Below are 22,648 nucleotides of genomic sequence, written 5' to 3' on the forward strand. Positions count from 1 at the left end.
AAATAAAATTACAAAACATAAATTTGGGAGGTTATAACAAGGTAGTATCTCAATAGTGCAGAGTAATAATTTTAAAACCTTTCCTCATCTTTATATACCTTATTGGGTTGTATAATTTCAGTCAATTTGACCCTTAAATACAAGAAACATCTTTCAATCACACTGCAGTTTTTAGAACTATATTTTAGATTCAATTTTAGATTAAGCTGTATCTGGATACTATTAACATTTTCACGACTAAATCATGTAAGCAGTTTGGTATGCTTGGTTGTGTGATATTAACTTAATAAAATACGTGTCAACAAACAAGTTGTCTTTGAAATTTATGAAAATGTAAATAATAACTGAAGCTTGCATTAGCTTTGGTTCCAGGCCAGGTCAGAATAAGCATCTCAGAAAAGGCTTCTATCATAGACATAAGTCCCTAAAGATGAATCTTAATTTCACTAATAGTGGCAGTCTTCAGTAATTAACACCTTACCATTTGAGATCTGGCACATGATTACAGAGGACTATTTGCAGTTTATGAAATGGGTGTAATGTCAGCATTTGGAAGTCTCCTTTTTTTTTTCTAAGTATTTATACACTTCCGCCTTGACTAGAGTCCATCGCTGATTTTTATTCAGTATTTCAATTTGCCTCACTGGTAGTTCTTTTCCAGGAAAGATGACAAGATATTACCTTATTCACCTTAATTTCTGTGGGTGCACTCCTGTGTAGATTGAATTATTTTTTCATAAAATGTTATTTGAAGTTCAATATTATTCTTCCTTTTCTATGACATTCATGTTTTCTTTCACATTCCTCTTCATCTTTGTAGTCAACATGAAATCAGCAACCTTCATGTCCTTTTGTGAGGAATGAGAACAGAGAAATGGTTCATTCCATTTAAATCACATTTTTGTGAAATTCTTCTTTAAAATGTAATAATTCTCATTGTATTCAAGCACGTTTTCAGTGCTGTATTTAATTATGGTACACAGGCATGGCTCAAAGTAAAATAAACTCAAAACTATGATTGGCATGCCGGGAGGATGATCCTGGAGAAACAGTGGATAAGCCTGGCTCAGCCCACCTGTCAATGGGCAGAGTTGCAGTAAAACCCACAAGTTCTTACTGGGATTTTTTTCAAAGTCTGAACATGCTCTTGAGTATGTATAAGTGCACTAGCATATACAGCCATCAGTTGCTTAATAATTAAAATCAGCCTCTAGAGGGGCAAGAGACTAGGAAGGCCCACACAAGATATTAGGGAGCCTGCATTTATCATGGCAACAGGACGAGAATGTGCCAAAAACAATAGAAAGATCAATTAAGCCTATCATCAGATGAACTAATATAACATTGGACAGGTCTACCAGAGTGGGTGGTAACATATATCAAGAAGCAGAAATTGATGACTGAGATAGGAACTGTCTCGCAGGTCAGATGAGAGTTGGATAGAATGTACATGTGTGAAGAAGAGCTAGATATAGTTTCTTACGTAAGATAGTGAGTTTCTACCTTGCCGTTGTGCTTCTCTGTAGAGAGTTTTTTACCTTAATGAACATATCAAATAGGGAAAAGGCACTATTTAATATAAAACACAATGTTGTTCTTGAGGTGAAGGTATTTGAAACTGAGATGGAAACTGAATGCATTAAACCTGTCAGGCTTAATTCTTAATTCTGGCCAAGGCCTATTTCTTCAAGAACTTTCCTTTTTTTTTTTTCTTTCTCTCTCTCTTTTCTTTTTGAAAAAAAATTCAAATTTCAGTTATTAAAATTTTTTAATTATCTTTACAAAACAACAAATCATTGTTCAATCAAAAGATTATTGTTTTCATTTTTTTTTTTTTTATTGCTTTCAGGGGAGCTTTGTTTTGATTGTTAGATTATACCAACTGGAAAACAACACATTCCTAATGAGTTTCCCAACAAGGCTTGTTCTATATGCAATAATTAAGAAGTCCATGAAGGCTAAAAAGGGGTCCATTTTTTAAGACGAATCACTGTGACTAGTACCATCTCTTGGCCCTGAAATAAGGCAGATCAGTTAAGAAAATTGGAAAACTAACAACATGCTCAACTCCAAACATAAGCCAACTTGAGCAAGAACATGCCTCTTCTATCCCTGGAATTTATACTACCTGTTGTGCCCACACATCACACTGAGGCAGACAGTGGAGAGCAGGCCTCATAAAAATAACATCAAGTGTGAGGAATTGACCCTAACTATTCCCAACCTAAGCTCCACTTGTTGTTATTGTTTTGATCATACTTATCCTCAAATTCCACATTCTAAATTTGATTTGGATATCTACTTCTGGTAGATATCAAAGGATTATTATCTGCCTCAAAATTTACTCCCTGTTCTGAAATCATGCCCTCCTACTTTTGGGAACTGCAAACCAAAATGGTGGCAGTTCAAATCCACCAGCCGCTCCCCTATGAGGCTGTTCTACTCTGTCCTATAGGTTCATTATGAGTCACAATCAACTTGACCACACCTAAAAACAACAACTTTTGGGAAATTGGTATTAGTATTGATATTGATTGAACTGACTGTATTGAATTGATATTGGTATGTATATTATGTGGGACATATGCGGGACTTCATTCTTGAACCAAAAACCATTGCCATAGAGTCGATTCAGACTCAGAGACAGCCTACAGGACAGAGTAGAACTACACCGTAGGCTTTCCAAGGAGCAGCTGGTGGACGCAAACTGATGACCTTTTGGTTAGCAGCTAAGCACTGCCAGGGCTCCTATTCTTAAGCATTTCTATTTAATGGTGGAATAGAAGGCTTATCTCTATTTAAGTAAATTGAGCCCTCAGAAATTATTTGAGAGAATGTCTATCCGAGGTATGCAGTTTTTGTTTTTGTTCTTTTTTTTTTATGTGTAGTTGTTGTTTTTCAGTGCCCTCGAGTCAGTTTTGACTCATAGCAACCCTGTGTACAACAAATGAAACACAGACCAGTCTTGAGCCATCCTCACAATCATGGTTATGTTTGAGCCCATTTTTGCAGTTACTGTATCAATCCATCTCATTGAGGGTCTTCCTTTTTCTGCTGAGCTTCTACTTTACCAAGCATGATGTTCTTCTCCCAGGACTGGTCCCTCCTGACAAAATGTACAAAGCACTTAAGAGGGAGTCTCACCATACTCCCTTCTAAGGAGCATCCTGGCTGTACTTCTGCCAAGATAGATTTGTCTGTTCTTCTGCTATCCATGGTATATTCAATATTCTTCACCAACACCATAATTCAAAGACATCAAATGGGTAGACAACAGTTTAATTTTGCTACTGGACAAAGTCATACTGAGTTCTGTTCTAGTCATTACATTTACTTCAAAGAACTGTGATCATGGTAACAAGTTCATACACCACCCATTTTTGCTCAAAAATAAGTTCAAAATAATTAAAAATACAAACTACCTTTAAAAATCACACCAGAGTGGCCAAAGTCAATTCACTCTGTTTTCTTGATTTGAACATGAAATGTTGGTTTAGCGCACACTGGATTATTGAAGATTTACTAACAGTTTTAACTGGGTTGATTGAAACAATTCAATAAGTCAACATATGTTCACGCATGTATAGTGTGTACCAGAAAGAGCACAGACAATTTTTTTCTGGAGTTTGGAAACAGAGAATTCAAAACATGTAACAACAGTTCCAAACTCATCTAAATAAATCAGAAGTTCCTAATGTTTGCACTCCAGAGTTAGTTATGCATGTATTTACATCATTTCAGATGTGATGCAGTGCAAACTATCATGTCCAAACTAAATGGGAATTGGTCATCTTCTGTCTTGTGATGCATCTGAAAACAGCAGAATGATCACTATTTTTGAAAAAGCTCACCTTTTACTGTTTATCACATTCCTTAATAATTTATCTCCAAAGAAACCAAACTGACAAAAATCATTGAGCCAGAACTCTCAGCATGTCAGTTCTTACTACTCAGTGAGAAAAGAGCAAAGAGACAATGCTTCAGGGACCACACAGCTCTAGTTATCAATTATTGTAATGCTCTTTTTCTAAAGGATGTCTAGAAATATCCAAATATGTGCTTATATACTATAATTAGGAGGAAAACACTCTTCAATATTTATTAATATATTTTATGGACCTGTCATTCTGATCTCTTGGGAAGATATGAAGAGAATAACTGTGCTACCATAATGGCTTTCCCTGGACCTTTCAGCAGAGAAGATAGTGGTTGTAATCATTGAGAAAGAGCTTTGTTCTGTAACTTTTTTTTTTTAATCCAGATAGCTCTAACAATCCTTATACTGAGTGATAAAAAATGACACTTCAGTTACAATGAATCTTTTAATTTGTAGATACCAGTAACCAAAATCTAAGACTGATTTCCTTTAAAAGATAAAAGTAATATTCCTTTCTCTGCAATTATAGTTCTCTCCATTCATTATTGCTTTTACACTAGAATTAATAATCCTTCCAAACAGCTATGTTCTTCAGGCATAGTACTGGAACAAGTGGTTTTGAGTGTTTATATTAAAAAAAGAAGTGGATCTGTATATGTGGCTGATTTAGTGAAATTATGTTTATTTAACCAATTATTATTTCTAAATGGCCTAGAGTACGGTGGTTAAGCTCTCAGCTGCTAACTGAAAGGTCGGTGGTTTAAACCCACCAGCCACTCTTCAGGAGAAAGATGTGGCAGCTTGCTTCCATAAAGATTGTTGTTGTTGTTGTTGTTGTTAGGTGTCATCAAGTCGATTCTGACTCACACAACCCTATGTACAACAGAACAAAAAATTGCCTGATCTTGTGCCATCCCCATAATCGTTGTTATGTTTGAGCCTATCGTTGCAGCCAGTGTGTCAATCCTTAAAGATTGCATCCTTAGAAACTCTATGGAGCAGCTCTACTTTGTCTTATAGGGTCACTATGAGTTGAATCAGCTGGATGTCAACAGGTTTTATAAGAATGTAGGGACAGTGATGGTTCAGTAGTAGAATCCTTTCTTCCCATGTGGGAGACCCAGGTCAATTCCTAGCTAACACACCTCAAGCACAGCCATCACCCATATGTCAGTGGAGGCTTGTGTGTTCTGATGACGTTAAAGAGGTTTCAGCAGCGCTTTCAGACTACGACAGGCTAGGACGAAAGTTCTGGTAATGTTCTTCTGAAAAATCAGCAGTGAGAACCCTATGGACCACAATGACCCAATCCCATTGTGCATGGGTCCTCAGGAGTCAGGGCAGCTAACAACAAATTACTCAATTTTTGTGGCCTCTCCACTAGCCCATAACCCAGGCTCCCAGTGTGTAACTATCTTAAATTCTCCTTCCTCTTCCCTTCCTAAAATCAATGATGAAATCATCTAAAATATTACTATTTTTTAAAATCCTTTTCAGATTCACCCTTTCCTTTCATTATCATTATTAAAAATAATCTAAGAAAATGCAGCTCTGGGTAAGATAGCGGAAAACTTACACAGTATAGATACCATAGAGTTTAAGGGAAGAAGGAGAATAACAATTTTGGGGTACAGGGTGTATGCATAATTAGGGAAGCTGGGATCTGAGAAGAACTTAGATTGCAAAAGAGAAAGAAAATAAAATTGAAGAAACCTGCTGTGCTCATTCTGTTAGAGATAACACAGATGGCTATAAACATTCATTCAGAAAATAAAGCCCAGAGGCAAAAAAACCCTAAAATTTTGAACTGTAGTGCTATGATTCACCAGTGACATGGGCACTATCATTCTTGGTCTTAACACATTTTTTTTTTTTTTTTTTACCATTGTTTGTCAAGAAAACATGATCTGCTGCTAGCATTAGCCAACTTTATCTGCAATAGTTCACAAAATCGCTACACACCTTTAGATACTGTAGAATTAGTTTGGTTCAGAAAAAAATGTTTGTGGGGAATTTAATAAAGTATCTAAGGAGTGAAAAGCAGTATTTTCTTTAAAAATAGGTTGCAGCTCAAGATGTTCCATGGCTTTAATATTAGCAAGTGCACTTTGTACTTTCAAAATGTTTCCAAAACTTTTAGAAAGCAGTACTGTTAAGAGCATTATTCTGTGAATAAATCTTTGTTGGAGACAGTCAGAATGATGTTTCCCAAAGAAGCCTTCTTTGGTAAATGAGATACATGACTTTTAGTCACCTAGGAAATAATAAAAATGCCTCCATCCTTTAAAGTAGACTCCACATAAAAGGAAAAAAAAAAAAAAGTCCTTCTAGAAAAAGCTTATAGGAATTGGGGATTCTTTAGATATAAGTAGGAAATTTTTTATTATTTTTATTCTTTACATCTAACCATGTCATAAAAATACCTCACCACACTTGGAATGTTTAATTTAAAAAAAAAAAATGGGAAATATTTTTCTCCCAATCAGAAATCTGATCACTGAAAATGTATGGCCAGAAAAGCACCAGAATAAATCTGGAATCATGGAAGAAGTGTCTGTCTTGGAAAATGCTAGTGTTTGGACCCTTCTCCTCCATTAACAGCTTTCTCATTTTGGGCAACTAATCTAATATTGTTGGTGGTTGCCATGGATTGGACTCCAACACAGGAAAACTCCATGTACACAGAACTAAACACCACCTAATCCTGAGTCTTCTCCACAATCTTTGATGGTTTAAGCTTATTGTTGAGGCTATTGTGTCAATTATTCTCTCTGAAGGTTTCCCTAGTTTTTGCTGACCCTCTACCTTACCAAACATGATGCTCTCACCTGGCGAATGGTCTTTCCTGATAAAGCATCCAAAGTAAGCAAAATGAAGTCTCACCAAACTCACTTCTATAGAGCATTCTGATTCTATTTCTTCTAAGACTGACCTTTTTGTTCTCCTAGAAATCCATAGTATATTCAATATTCTTCTCCAACACTACATTTCAAATGAATCAATTCTTCTTGTGTGTTATTTTTTATTATCCAGCATTTGTATGCATAATTTATCTAATTCTTCCACATAATTCCATGACCCATTGCCCTCCAGTCGAATCCGACTCATAGCCACCTATAGGACAGAGTAAAACCACCCCATAGGGTTTCCAAGGACCACCTGGTGCATTCAAACTGCCAACCTTTTGTTTAGCAGTCATAGCTTTTAACCACTACACCACTAAGGTTTCCTGGAAGTGCTCATCCATCTATGCCAAGAAATTTCGAAGATAGTTACCTGGCCAACTGACTGTAAGAGATCCATATTTATGCTTATTCACTGAAATGTGATCCAACAGAATGCAGAAATTATCAGACAATATCACTGATATCACATGCAAGCAAAACTTTGCTGAAGATCATTCAAAATCGGCTGCAGCAGTATATCCACAAGGAATAGCCAGAAATTCAGAATAGGTCAAATTCAGAAGAGGACGTGAAACCAGGGATATCATTGCTGACGTCAATTGGATCCTGGCTGAAAGCAGAGAATACCAGAAGGATGTTTTCCCATGTTTTATTGACTATGCAAAGGCATTTAACTCTGTGGGTCATAACAAATTATGGACATTGTGAAGAATGGGAATTCCCGAAGACTTAATTGTGCTCATGAGAAACCTGTACGTAGATCAAGGGGCAGCTGCTTGGACAGAACAAGGGAATACTGAGTGGCTTAAAGTCAGGAAAGGTGTGTGACAGGGTTGTATCCTTTCATCATACCTATTCAATCTGTGGAAACCCTGGTGGCATAGTGGTTTAGTGCTAAGGCTGCTAACCAAAGGGTCAGCATAGTGGTTAAGTGCTAAGGCTGCTAACCAAAGGGTCAGCAGTTCAAACCCACCAGGCACTCCTTGGAAACTCTATGGGGCAGTTCTACTCTGTCCTGCAGGGTTGCTATGGGTAGGAATCGACTCGACAGCACTAGGTTTGGTTTGGTTTTCTTTATTCAATCTGTATGCTGAGCAAATAATTTGAGAAACTAGACTATGTGAAAAAAATAAACGGGGCATCAGGATTGATGTAAGACTCATTAACAACCTGTATTATGCAGATGACACAACCTTGCTTGCTGAAAGTGAAAAGGACTTGAAGCACTTACTGATGAAGATCAAAGACCACAGCTTTCAGTATGGATTACACTTCAACATAAAGAAAACGAAAACCCTCCCAACTGGACCAATAAGCAAAATCAAAATAAAACAGAGAAAAGATTGAAGTCGTCAAGGATTTCATTTTACTTGGATCCACAATCAACACCCATGGAAGCAGCAGTCAAGAAATCAAAAGACTGTCTGCATTGGGCAAATCTGCTTCAAAGGACTTCTTTAAAGTGTTGAAAAGCAAAGATGTCACCTTGAAGGCTAAGGTTCATGTGACCTGAGCCATGGTATTATCAATCACATTATATGGATGCAAAAGTTGGACAATGAATAAGGAAGATGAAAGAAGAATTAAAGCCTTTGAACTGTGGTGTTTGCAAAGAATATTGAATATACCATGAACTGCCAAAAGAACAAACAAATCTGACTTGAAAGAAGTACAAACAGAATGCTCCTTAGAAGGAAGGATGGCTAGACTGAGTCTCACATACTTTGGACATGCTGTCAGGAGGGATCAATCTCGGAGAAGGACATCACGATTGATAAAGTAGAGGGTCAGCAGAAAAGAGAAAGACTGTCAATGAGATTGACTGACACAGTGGCTGCAACAATACCTTCAGCATAACAACGAGTTTCAGTATGGTGCAGGACAGAAGAGTGTTTCATTCTGTGGTCCATAGCATTGCTATGAGTCAGAACTGACTCCATGGCACCTAACAACAACAACAACAATTCAACAACATTGCCTATTAATCTTGATTAAAATAATAATGTAATCACTAGGTTATTTGGAGAGTTAAATGAGATTGTTGTTGTTGTTGGGTGCCGTCGAGTTGGTTCCAACTCATGACAATCCTATGCACAACAGAAGGAAACACTGCCCAGTCCTGTGCTACCCTTACAATCCTTGTTATGCTTGAGCTCATCATTGCAGCCACTGTGTCAATCCATATCATTGCAGGTCTTCTTCTTTTTCACTGACCCTCTATTTTACCAAGCATGATGTCCGTCTCCAGGGACTGATCCCTCCTAACAACATGTTCAGAGTATGTAAGACGCAGACTTGACATCCTTGCTTCTAAGGAGCAATCTGGTTGTACTTCTTTTAAGACAGATCTGTTCGTTCTTTTGGCAGTCCATGGTATATTCAATATTCTTTGCAAACACCACAACTCAATTCTTCTTCGGTCTTCCTTATTCATTGTCCAGCTTTCACATGCATATGATGTGATTGAAAATACCATGGCTTGGGCCAGGCACACCTTAGTCTTCAGGCTGACATCTTTACTCTTCAACACTTTAAAGAGGTCCTTTGCAGCAGATTTACCCAATGCAATGCGTCTTTTGATTTCTTGAGTGCTGCTTCCATGGCTGTTGATTGTGGAGCCAAGTAAAATGAAATCCTTGACAACTTCAATCTTTTCTCCGTTTATCATGATGTTGCTCATTGGTCCAGTTGTGAGGATTTTTGTTTTCTTTGTGTTGAGGTGCAATCCATACTGACGGCTGTAGTCTTTGATCTTCATTAGTAAGTGCTTCAAGTCCTCTTCACTTTCAGCAAGCAAGGTTGTGTCATCTGCAAAACGCAGGTTGTTAATGGGTCTTCCTCCAATCCTGATGCCCCATTCTTCTTCATATAGTCCAGCTTCTCTTATTATTTGCTCAGCATATGGATTGAATAGGTATGGTGAAAGAATACAACCCTGACACACACCTTTCCTGACTTTAAACCAATCAGTATCCCCTTGTTCTGTCCGAACAACTGCCTCTTGATCTACGTAAAGGTTCCTCATAAGCAGAATTAAGTATTCTGGAATTCCCATTCTTTGCAACATTGTCCATAATTTATTATGATCCACAAAGTTGAATGTCTTTGCATAGTCAATAAAACTCAGGTAAACATCCTTCTGGTATTCTCTGCTTTCAGCCAGGATCCATCTGACATCAGCAATGATATCCCCGGTTCCACATCCTCTTCTGAAATCCACCTGAATTTCTGGCAGTTCCTTGTCAATACACTGCTGCATCAACTTTTGAATGATCTTCAGCAAAATTTTGCTTGCGTGTGATATTAATGGTATTGTTCTAAAATTTTCACATTCGGTTGGATCACCTTTCTTGGGAATAGGCATAAATATGGATCTCTTCCAGTCAGTTGGCCAGAAAGCTGTTTTCCATATTTCTTGGCATAGACGAGTGAGCACCTCCAGCGCTGCATCTGTTTGTTGAAACATCTCAATTGATATTCCATCTATTCCTGGAGCCTTGTTTTTCACCAGTGCATTCAGAGCAGCTTGGACTTCTTCCTTCGGTACCATCTGTTCCTAATCATATGCTACCTCTTGAAATGGTTAAATATCGACTAATTCTTTTCGGTATAATGACTCTGTGTATTCCTTCCATCTTCTTTTGATGATTCCTGCGTCATTTAATATTTTCCCCGTAGAAGCCTTCACTATTGCAACTTGAGGCTTGAATTTTTTCTTCAGTTCTTTCAGCTTGAGAAACAGAGAGCGTGTTCTTCCCTTTTGGTTTTCCATCTCCAGTTCTTTGCATGTGTCATTATAATACTTTATTTCTTTTCTCAAGCTGCCCTTTGAAATCTTGTGTTCAGTTCTTTTACTTCATCAATTCGTCCTTTTGCTTTAGCTGCTCCACGTTCGAGAGCAAGTTTCAGAGTCTCCTCTGACATCCATGTTGGTCTTTTCTTTCTTTCCTGGCATATCAATGACCTCCTGCTTTCTTCATGTGTGATGACCTTGATGTCATTCCACAACTCACCTGGTCTTTGATCACTAGTGTTCAATGCATCAAATCTATTCTTCAGATGGTCTCTAAATTCAGATGGGATATACTCAAGGTCATATTTAGGCTCTCACGGACTTGCTCTGATTGTCTTCAGTTTCAGCTTGAACTTGCATATGAGCAATTGATGGTCTGTTCCACAGTAGGTCCCTGGCCTTGTTCTGACTGATGATATTGAGCTTTCCATCATCTCTTTCCACAGATGTAGCCAATTTGATTTCTGTGTGTTCCATCTGGCAAGGTCCATATGTATAGTTGCCACTTATGTTGGTGAAAGAAGGTATTTGCAATGAAGAAGTCATTGGTCTTGCAAAATTTTATCATTTGTTCTCTGGCATTGTGTCTATCACCAAGGCCATATTTTCCAACTGCTGGTCCTTCTTCTTTTTTTCCCACTTTCGCATTCCAATCACCAGTAATTATCAATTCATCTCGATTGCATATTTGATCAATTTCAGAATGCAGCAGCTAATAAAAACCTTCTGTTTCTTCATCTTTGGCCCTAGTGGTTGGCACGTAATTGAGATTGTGTGGGGAAATGGTAGGCAAACTGCAATATGCTTATGTAAATTTTAGTCTGCCTGAAACACAAATTTGCTATGTTAACATGTGAGTATGTCATTTAACCTTTTTTTTAATCATGAAATACAGCATTCAATCAACAGTTTAAAGAAGGATAACTATTTAAGAAATGCACAGCTTAAGAAAGAAATATCACTAATTCATTTGACATCTTTTGTCCCTTCCCAATAACATCTCTTCACACACCCAAAATTTAACCATTCCTCTAAATTTTGTGATAATTATTTTTCTTTGCTTAGTTTTATAATTTTATTCTGCATATATGTTTAATTTTGCTTGGTTTCCAACTTTGTAAAGATGAAAACCAAACTATGTATTTTTTTTTCCTGGAACTTCTTTTCTTTCCTTTCATTGTACATTGCTTTAAGATTAATTCATACTCATCTGTATCTATTACAGGCATATTTAATGCTGTAAGTTCTCCCACTTTGTAGAAATACCTCCATGGATTTATCTGTTGTTCCTTCTTTAAATGTTTTGACATTATGAGCTATTGTGCTGTGTCCTGGTGCATGTGTGTATGGTGGTCCCTTTGGGATTTATGGGTTCTAGGGATATGTCAAGTAGCCCTGATGGTGCAGTGGTTAAAACTCAGGTGCTAACCTAAAGGTTGGTGATTCCAAAACACCAGCCACTCTGCAGGACTAAGATGTAGCAGTCTGCATCTGTAAGGATTACAGCCTTGGAAACCCTATAGGGCAGTTTTGCTTTATCCCATAGAGTATCTATTAGTTGGAGTCTACTCAAAGCAATGGGTTATGGGTGTATCAATTCTTCCCGGCAATGTCAAATTGTTCCCTTATGTGTGTGTACCCTCTTTTTCTTTCTTTCTTTTTTTTTTTTACTGTGCTTCAAGTGAAAGCTTACAGCTCAAGTTATTGTCTCAGATAAATTTATACACACATTGTTATGTGACCCTAACTGCTCTCCCTATAATGTGACAGCACACACCTCCTTTCCACCCTGTATTTCCCATGTCCATTCAACCAGCTTCTCTCCCTCTGTGTGCTCTTATCTCGCCTCCCAGACACGAGCTGCCCATTTAGCCTCATGTTTCTACTTGAGCTAAGAAGCACACTCTTCACAATTATCATTTTATGTCTTATAGTCCACTCTAATCTTTGTCTGAAGAGTTGGCTTTGGGAATGATTTTAGTTTTGAGCTAACAGGGAGTCCAGGGACCTTGTCTTCTGGGGTCTCTCCAGTCACAGTCAAACCTTTAAGTCTGGTCTTTTTACTAGAATTTGAGTTCTGCATCCCACTTTTTTCCTGCTCTGTCAGGGACTCTCTGTTGTACTCCCTGTTGGGGTGGTCTTCGTTGGTAGCCAGTTACCATCTAGTTCTTCTGGCTTCAGGTTGATGAAATCTCTGGTTTACATGGTGCTTTTCTCTTGGGCTCATATTTTCCTTGTGTCTATAGTGTTCTTCATTCTCCTTTGCTCCAGGTGGGTGGGGACAAATTGATGGATCTTAGATGGCTACTTGCTAACTTTTAAGACCCAAGATGCCACTCACCAAAGTGGGATGTGGGATATTTTCTTAATATACTTTGTTATATCAATTGACCTAGTCATCCCCTGAAATCATGATCCTCAGACCCCAGCCCCTGCCTCTCTGTCCCTCAATATGTTTGGTTGTATTCAGGAAGCTTCTTAGCTTTTGGTTTGGTCCAGTTGGGCTGATTTCCCTGAATTATGTGTTGTCCTTCCGTTCACCTAAGATAATTCCTGTTTTTACTAACTAGTTAGTGAATAAAAAAAATTTTTTTTAACTCGTTAGTGAATACCCTTTTCCCTCCTTCCCCACACTCCTAACCATCAAACAATGTTTTCTTCTGTATTTCAACCTTTTCTTGAGTTCTTATAATGGTGCTCTAGTAATATTTGTCTTATTGCGACTATTTCACTTAGCATAATGCCTCCCAGATTCATCCATGTTATGAGACGTTTCATGGATTCATCATTGTTCTTAATTGTTACATAGTATTCCATTATGCGAATATTCCATAATCTGTTTATCCAGTCTTTTGTTGATGGGCAGCTTTGTTGATTCCATATTTTTGCTATTGTGAACAGTGCTGCAATGAACATGGTGTGCATATATCTGTTCGTGTAATGACTCTTATTTCTCTAGGATATATTTCAAGGAGTAGGATTGCTGGATCATATGGTAGTTCTATTTCCAGTTTTTTAAGAAAGCACCATATCGATTTCCAAAGTGGTTGTACCATTTTACATTCCCACCAGCAGTGTGTAAGTGTCCTAGTCTCTCCACAACCCCTCCAACATTTATTATTTTGTGTTTTTTGGATTAATGCCAACCTTGTTGGGGTAAAATGGTATCTCATTGTAGTTTTGATTTACATTTCTCTAATGGCTAATGATCGTGAGCATTTCCTCATATATTTGTTAGCTGCCTGAATGTCTTCTTTGGTAGAGTGCCTGTTCATTTCCTTTGCCCGTTTTTTAATTGGGTTATTTGCCTCTTTTGTCCTTTGTTATATGTTTATTTAGTTGTTCTACCTCTGTGTTAGTTTAGGTAGGTAGTGTGTTTCTAGAAATTTGTCCATTTCCTTTACATTTTCAAGTTTGTTAGAGTACAATATTTCATAGGATTCTGTTATGAGTCTTTTAATTTCAGTTCGGTCTGTTGTGATATCACCCATCTCATTTCTTATTCAGGTTATTTGCTTCCTCTGCTGTTTTTCTTTTGTCAGTTTGGCCAGTGGTTTATCAAGTTTGTTAATTTTTTCAATGAACGAGCTTTTGTTCTTGTTAACTCTTTCAATTGCTTTTCTGTTCTCTATTTCATTTAAGTCTGCTCCAATTTTATTATTTTCTTTCTTCTGGTGCCTGAGGGCTTCTTTTGTTGCTCTCTATTTGTTCAAGTTGTAGGGATAATTCTTTGACTTTGGCCCTTTCTTCTTTTTTAAGTGTGCATTTATTGATATAAATTGACCTCTGGGCACTGCTTTCACTGTGTCCCAAATGTTCTGACAGGAAGTGTTTTCATTCTCATTTGATTCTGTGAATTTCTTTATTCTGTCCTTAATTTCTTGTATAACCCAGTAGTTTTTGAGCAAGGTCTTGTTCAGTTTCCGAGTGTTTGATTTTCTTTCCTTACTTTTTCTATTATTGTTTTCTGCTTTTATGGCTTTATGGTCAGAAAAGATGCTTTGTAATATTTTGTTCGATGTTTTGGATTCTGCTAAGGCTTGCTTTATGACCTAATATGTGATCTATTCTGAAGAGTGTTCCATGTGCTTTGGAAAAGGAAGTATACTTGGCTGCTGCTGGGTGGAGTGTTCTGTATATGTCTATGAGGTCAAGTTGGTTAATTGTGAATTTATATCTTCTGTGTCTTTTTTGAGCTTCTTTCAGGATGTTCTGTCCTTCACAGAAAGTGGTGTGTTGAAGTCTCCTGCTGTTATCGTGGAGCTGCCTGTCTCTCTTTTCAGTGCTGTTAGAGATTGCTTTATGTATTTTGGAGGCCTGTCTTTGGATGCACAGATATTTAATATGGTTATGTCCTCCTGGTATGATGACCTTTTAATCATTATATAGTGTTCTTCCTTATCCTTGGCAGGAGGCTTTACTTTAAAGTCTATTTTGTTGGAAATTAATGCTGCCACTCCTGTTTGACTGTTGTTTGCTTGGCATATATTTTTTCCACCCTTTGAGTTCTAATTTGTTTGTCTCCTTAAGTTTAAGGGGTGTCTCTTGTAGGATCAAGTTTTTTGGATCCATTTTGCCACTCTTTGTTGCTTTATTGGTTCATTTAGCCCATTTACATCCAGCATAATTATTGATAGGTATGAGTTTAGAGCTGTCATTGTAATGTATTTGTGTGTGTGTGTTGATAGTTTCTTTTTCCACTTAACTTTCTGTGCTGAGGCATTTTTCTTTATGTATTTTCTTTTCACTGCTGTTGATTTTGTTTTTGTTTTTGTTTTTGTTTTGAGTGTTTATGTTCTTCTTTTTATATATATAGGATTGTGAGTTTTCTTCGTAAGTACTTTAATATCTATTCAAATATTTTGTCACATTTTTTCAAGAGTGATACATCTGGGGTTGCTGTCTGCATTATAAAGAGATAACTTAATGAATTTCATAAGTCTATTCCAGTATACTTCATCGTTTCTTCCTTTTACCATGTCTTCAAAGCTTACTCTGCTATGCATCAGCATTGTACATAAGTTTGGGTTTGTTTCTTCACTCCTTACAGTATTCCATTTGGCTATTTCCCCATCTTTGTGTCTATGTCTCACTGTTTTATTGGCAATAAATTATAGTGGCTCAATTTCTATAACTGAAAATTTTCTTTCATGATTCTTATTCCTCATGGAAAAGTCTTCTTAGTCACAGCTATTGCATATTAATTAAAAATCATTTTTATTAAGTTCCACAAAATATATATAAAGGAATTGTAATCAGCGATGTATTGAATTTCTAGGTCAATATGTTAATAAGAGTAAGCATAGGCTGCAGTAGAGAAAGAAAGATTTCTAGGTCACTATGCTAATGAGAGTAAGCATAAGCTGCTATAATGAGAGAAAGAGATCCAGAAATATATTGTGTAAAAAATAATGATGTTTATTTCTCTCTCACTTAACAGTCAAGAGGCATATGGGCATTTTAGAGTCAGTAAATTTTTCTGATCCATGAAATAATTTGTAGAATTAGTTTGCTTCTCTCTGATTGTGTTGCCATCCTCAAGAGTATTTTTCCTGTCTAATGATTGCAATTACTTCAATAGAAAATAACTTCCATGTTTCAAGTGGCAGTAGAGGAAAGAGAATGTGGACACAGGAACTATCTCTGTTCTCCGTCAAGTCCACATGTGAGCTCTCAAAATCTGCCAAAATATAAACTGTTAGAAAAGCTAGCCTCCACTCTATCCTCACACACACACACCAAAAATGTAATGATAGGGTAAGGACAGGATCATTGTAGTAAAACCTGCCCATTCAGAATGGTAAACACAGAACAATGACAGCTCTGTGGCAAAGACAAAATCCTGCAGATTGGGGGTTCAAAGGCACATGCCGCACTGGAATAATTCCTGAGGTTCTGCTTTTGAAAATTATCTCACTTGTCTCTTTTCCTCCAAGTCCCCAAGCTTTGACTTTAGAGAGATTCATTCTTGCCCGTCAACAATTTCAGAATTAAGAGCATAATTTTTCAATAAACCACACTTTGTATTAGGATCTTTCTGCCTTGATATCTCCTCTTTTAGCTCTTCCACAGGAGTTCTAAAATTAGAAGGTGTCTCTGAAGTGCATTTCTTTCTTTCTTTTTCTGCTTTCTAGAACACTGTATAACCTCTATTTCATCTCACAAAGTCTTACATTTTAAGATTGATTTCAAAGGCCACCTTTGTTTAGTCCCCACAGTAGAACATACAATATACTCTTTCCTTCTTTCAAACCCTCATAACATGAACTATTATCTCTCACTTAAAATCATAGAAATATTTTTATTATTATTAATTTATACTTAAAAAAATGAGTTCTGAAACTGTTGCTCGTAACTTATTTTACCACATTTATTTCCTAGCTCATTTATTTCTTTTGTAGATAGCAGGATTTCAAAAATTCCCATAATAGGGATTGCCAGAAATGATAAGTTGGAGAAGAATGGCATTGGGTTCATCATCAAGAAGAACATTTCAAGATCTATCCTGATGTACAGCACTATCAGTAATAGGATAATATCCATATGGCTACAAAGAAGACCAGTAAATATGACTATTATTCAAATTTATGCACCAACTACTAAGCCAAATGATGAAGAAATTGAAGACTGTTACCAACTTCTGGAGTCTGAAATTGATCAAACATGCAAACAGGATGCTTTGATAATTACTGGTGATTGGAATTCAAAAGTTAAAAACAAAGAAGAAAAGTCTGTAGTTGGAAAATATGGCCTTGGTATACAAACAATGTTGGAGATCACGTGATAGAATTTTCCAAGATTAAAGACTTCTTTGCAAATACTTTTTTTCACCAGCGTAAACGGTGACTATTAGACCTTACTAGATGGAAAACACAGGAATCGAATCGACTACATCTGTGGAAAGACAGTGGAAAAGCTCAATATCATCAGTCAGAACAAGGCCAGGGGCCAACTGTGGTTGTTCATGCAAGTTCAAGTTGAAGCTGAAAAAAATTAGAACAATTTCGCGAGCGTCAGAGCATAACCTTGAGTACATCCAAACTGAATTTAAAGATCATTTCAAGAATAGATTTGACTCATTGAACACAATGACTGAAGACCAGATGAGTTTGTGGAACAACATCAAGGACATCATACTCAAAGAAAAAAAGAGGTAATTAAAAAGACAGGAAAGAAAGAAAAGACGAAAATGGATGTATAAGAGACTCTGAAACTTGCTTTTGAGTGTAGAGTAGCTAAAATGAAAGGAAGAAATGATGAAATAAAACAGCTGAACAGAAGATTTCAAAGGGTGGCTCGAGAAGACAAATTAAAAGTGTCATAGTGACATGTGCAAAGACCTGGAGAAAGAAAACCTAAAGGGAAGAACATGTTAGGCATTTCTCAAGCTGAAAGAACTGGAGAGAAAATTCAAGCCTCCTGTTACAATATTGAAGGGTTCTAAAGGGAAAATATTAAACAATGCAGGAAGAATCTTAAGAAGATGGAAGGAATACTCAGAGACACTGTACCAAAAAGAATTGAATGATGTTCAGCCATTTCAGGAGGTATCATATGATTAAGAACCAGTGGTGCTGAAGGAAGAAGTCCAAGCTGCGCTGAAGGCATTGGTGAAAAATAAGCCTCCAGAAAATGACAGAATACCAGGTGAGATGTTTCCACAAAATGGATGCAGCACTGGAAGTGCTCATTTTGCCAAGAAATTTGGAAGAGAGCTATCTGACCAATCTACCGGAAGCAATCCATATTTTTACCCATTACAAAGAAAGGTGATCTAACAGAATGCAGAAATCATAGAACAATGTAATTAATACCACACACAAGTAAAACTTTGGAGAAGTTCTTTCAAAAGCAGTTGCAGCAGTACATTGACAGGGAACTGCCAGAAATTCAAGCTGGATTCAGAAGAGGACATGGAACAAGGGATGTCATTGCTGATGCCAGATGGATTATGGTTGAAAGCAGAGAATACCAGAAAGATGTTTACCTGTGTCTTATTGACTACGCAAAGGCATTCAACTGTGTGGATCATAACAAATTATGGATACCTTTGGGAAGAATAGGAATTCCAGAACACTTAATTGTGCTCACGAGGAACCTATACTTAGACCAAGAGGCAGTCGTCGGAACAGAACAAGGGAATACTGTGTGGTTTAAAGTTAAGAAAGGTACACATCAGAATTGTATCATTTCAACATACTTATTCGATGTGTATGCTGAGCAAACAATCCAGAAAGCTAGACTATATGAAGCAGAATGGGGCATCAGAATTGAAGGAAGACTCATTAACAACCTGCAATATGCAAATGATACAACCTTTCTTGCTGAAAGTGAAGAGGACTTGAAGCACTTACTGATGGAGATCAAAGACCACAGCCTTCAGTATGGATTACATTTCTACATAAAGAAAACAAAAATCCTCAAAACTGGACCAATAAACAGAGAAAAGATTGAAGTTGTCAATGATATCATTTGGCTTAAATTCACAACTAACACCCATGGAAACAGCAGTCAAGAAATCAAAGGACCCATTGCATTAGGCAAATCTGCTGCAAAAGTCCTCTTCGTGGTGTTCAAAAGCAAAGGTGTCACTTCAAGGTCTAAGGTGAGCCTAACCCAAGCCATGGTGTCTTCAATTGCCTTATACGCATGTGAAAGCTAGACAGTTAATAAGGAAGATGGAAGAACAATTGATGTCTTTGAATTATGGTTTTGGCTAAGAATATTGAATATACCATGGAATTTGAGAAAAAGGAAAAAAAAATCTGTCTCCAGAGTGCTCATTAGAAGCAAGCTTGGCAACTTTGTCCCACATAGTTTGGACATGTTATCAGGAAGGACCTGTCCCTGGAAAAGGACATCATGCTTGGTAGATTGTCAGTGAAAAAAAGGAACACCCTCAACGAAATGGACTGACACAATGGCTGCAACAATGCGCTTAAGCATAACAGTGGTTGTGAAGATGGCCCAGGATAGAGCAGTATTTTATTCTGTTGCACGTTGGGTTGCTATGCTCAGAATCAACTTAAAGGCACCTAACCACAATGACCTGTTGATACAAAGCATGAGATGGAATTCATGTTATTCTGATGGGAAGAATATTTATATTAAAATCTCTATTTTTTACTTTCTATGAAAATAACAACATAATAAAGAGAAATTGAAACTTTGGAAATGATAGATTTCAGAATAAGGACAAAATTCCGAAGTCTCCTTAATAACAGTTTCTCTTAATAATATTATTTTTGCCACTATTTTTCAGCCATATGATATTAATATTTATTATGTGGGGTAAGATTTAAAATGAGAGAACATGAGGAATGTTGTTCTAGGGAAAATATTTTCTTTGATCCTATGTTTAAGTTTTTGTCAACAATGTTAAAGTTATCTAGGTTTTGATTGTTTCATTTTCTGCTTAATGCATGTTTTTTTTGGCTTAATCAGCCAGTTACTACAGTGAGATTGGCTATTGTATTCATTAAGTGTTACCCATCAAATTACGTACCCCAAAATGTGTCTTGGAACCCTAACCCCTGTCCCTGTGTATGAAATCCTATTTGGGCATACTTTTTTCTTTGTTTATGCTCATGAGGTCAAATCAATGTAGAGTATGCCTTAAACCAATCATTTCTGAGATATAAAAGGAACAAAGTGGGCACAGAAGCAGGAAGCATAAATGGAGAAATATTGATGTTGCTTGGAGCTCACCAATGAACTAAGGAAGAGAAGCTGAGAGAGACAAGAACCTTCACATGGATCTGACAGAGAAAGTTTTTCTCTAGAGCCAGTGCTCTGAATTTGGATTTTAGCCTCCTAAACTGTGAGAAAATAAATTTCTGTTCATTAAAGCCACTCACTTGTGGTATTTCTGTTATAGTGACACTGATAAATAAGACATTAAGTAAATATGATATAGATAGAGTTCAGATACAAACCATTTTTTTGTAAGTACTCCATGTATCTGAAGCTGCACTTAGAATGTACTTTAACTTCAAATCTCTACTAAAAATTTATGAAATAGGAAACACTACTTCCCTTTTATAAAACACAGAACGAAGGGTCAGTTCAATTAAGCAAATTACGCATGTCGCAGAAGTCGTAAACTAAGAAGGTGTGAACCATACCCAGATGAAAAACTCTTCACAAATCTGTGTTTATATATCTTCATCAACTAATTGAAAGCAGAAGTGTTCAATCAGCAGAAAGATTTCCAACTATCAAGTAGAGCAGAGAAAAAGGCAATTGAGGAGTGGATATAATTTATGAATTGTTTGGTTATCTCTGGCTGGGTACAAAACACCTCAGAATTTAGGGTCTCAAGATCAAAACCATCACATCTTCTTACAATTACATGAATCAGGTATTTGAACAGGACTTAATATGGGCAGTGCTTCTGCTCTCCACGACTTAAGCTGAAGTTTTTCATGGGGTTACATTCTGCTGGCAGTTTAGCTGGGGTTGGGCATACAAGATACTTTTCCTCATGCTATATTTAACTGGGAAAACTGGAGCTCTCTCTTTCTGTGTTGTCCAGAGCCTCTCCAAGTGCCAACCTTATGCTTTCTCCCACATGGGTTTCCAAGAAGAAGCATTCCAAAAGGATTATGCCCATTATAAAAATATTTATGGAAAATTTGTTTGCTTCATGCTTGCTAGTGATCCACTGGCCAAGCTCAAAATATTGTACATATGATTAATTGAGGGTAGCCAGAGTCTATCATGGCCCTCCTTCTGCCCATATTGATTCTCATTTCTCTATATGAGAACTACAGTCAGTCTCATCTCATCAAGCATCAAGCTCAAGGTTGAAGCCCAGAATCTCATCAATTACATTGAGTTCAGGTAAAAAAAATAATCGTAATACACACAAATACTAATAACAGCAGTAGTAGTGAAAGGGTGGGGGCGGAAGACATATTAGCCAAAACTAAACCAAACCCATTACCATATGTCGATTCTGATTCATAGATGCTAATCCGTAGAAAGTCTGAAATATAGCCCAAACAGTGTCCCTTGATTAGCGCCTTTTTTTTTTTCCCCTAGAAATGTTCTTCCAAGACTCTTGGCTCTGCCCTCTGAATTCCTAACTCCAGCCTCTGAATCATGTTGTCCTTTTTCAGAAGAAATGAGCCAAACTTGTAGATAGGTAGATAAAAATAAAAACCCTTTGCCATTGAGTCAATTCCAGCTCATAGCAACCCTATATGACAGAGTAGAACTGCCCCATATGGCTTCCAAGGAGCACCTGGTGGATTTGAAGTGCCGACCTTTTGGTTAGCAGCCGTAACTCTTAACCACTATGCTACCAGGGTTTCCATAGGTAGTAGCTTAAGCAAGCAGAATTCCAAAACGCACAGCAAAATTACCCCATCCTGGTGTACTATCTCTGTATAATCCTACCTCTTAAGTCTGGCAGTTTGAGTCTACTCAGGGGCACCTTAGAAGAAAGGCCTGATGATCTAATTCTGAAAAATCGGCCATTGAAATCTCTATGGAGCACAGCCCTACTCTGACAAATGGGGTGGCCATGAGTCAGACTGAACTCGATGGAATCTGATTTTTTGTTTTGTTTTGAAAAAATTCTTTAGGCAATATTTATGTTACTGCCAGTGACAATCTTGCCAATGTTTTGTCAATTTATGTTGTTGTTGTTGTTAGGTGTTATAGAGTTGGTTCCAACTCATAGCGACCCTATACACAACAGAAGGAAACACTGCCTGGTCCTTCACCATCCTCACAATTGTTGTTATGCTTGAGTCCATTGTTGCAGCCATCATGCCAGTCCATCTCGTTGAAGGTCTCCTTCTTTCACCCTGACCCTCTACTTTACCAGGCATGATGTCCTTCTCCAGGGACTGATCCCTCTCAATAACACATCCAACATATGTGAGGTATAGTCTCACCATCCTGGCTTCTAAGGAGCATTCTTGTACTTCTTCCAAGAAAGATTTGTTCATTCTTTTGGAAGTCCATGGTATATTCAATATTCTTTGCCAACACCACATTTCAAAGGCATCGATTTATACTATAAGACAGTTTCTCATGGCTCTTGAAGCCTCTGCTAACTGTCTG

The sequence above is a fragment of the Loxodonta africana genome, chromosome 2 (genome assembly GCF_030014295.1).
Source record: "Loxodonta africana isolate mLoxAfr1 chromosome 2, mLoxAfr1.hap2, whole genome shotgun sequence".
Lineage (NCBI taxonomy): Eukaryota > Metazoa > Chordata > Mammalia > Proboscidea > Elephantidae > Loxodonta > Loxodonta africana.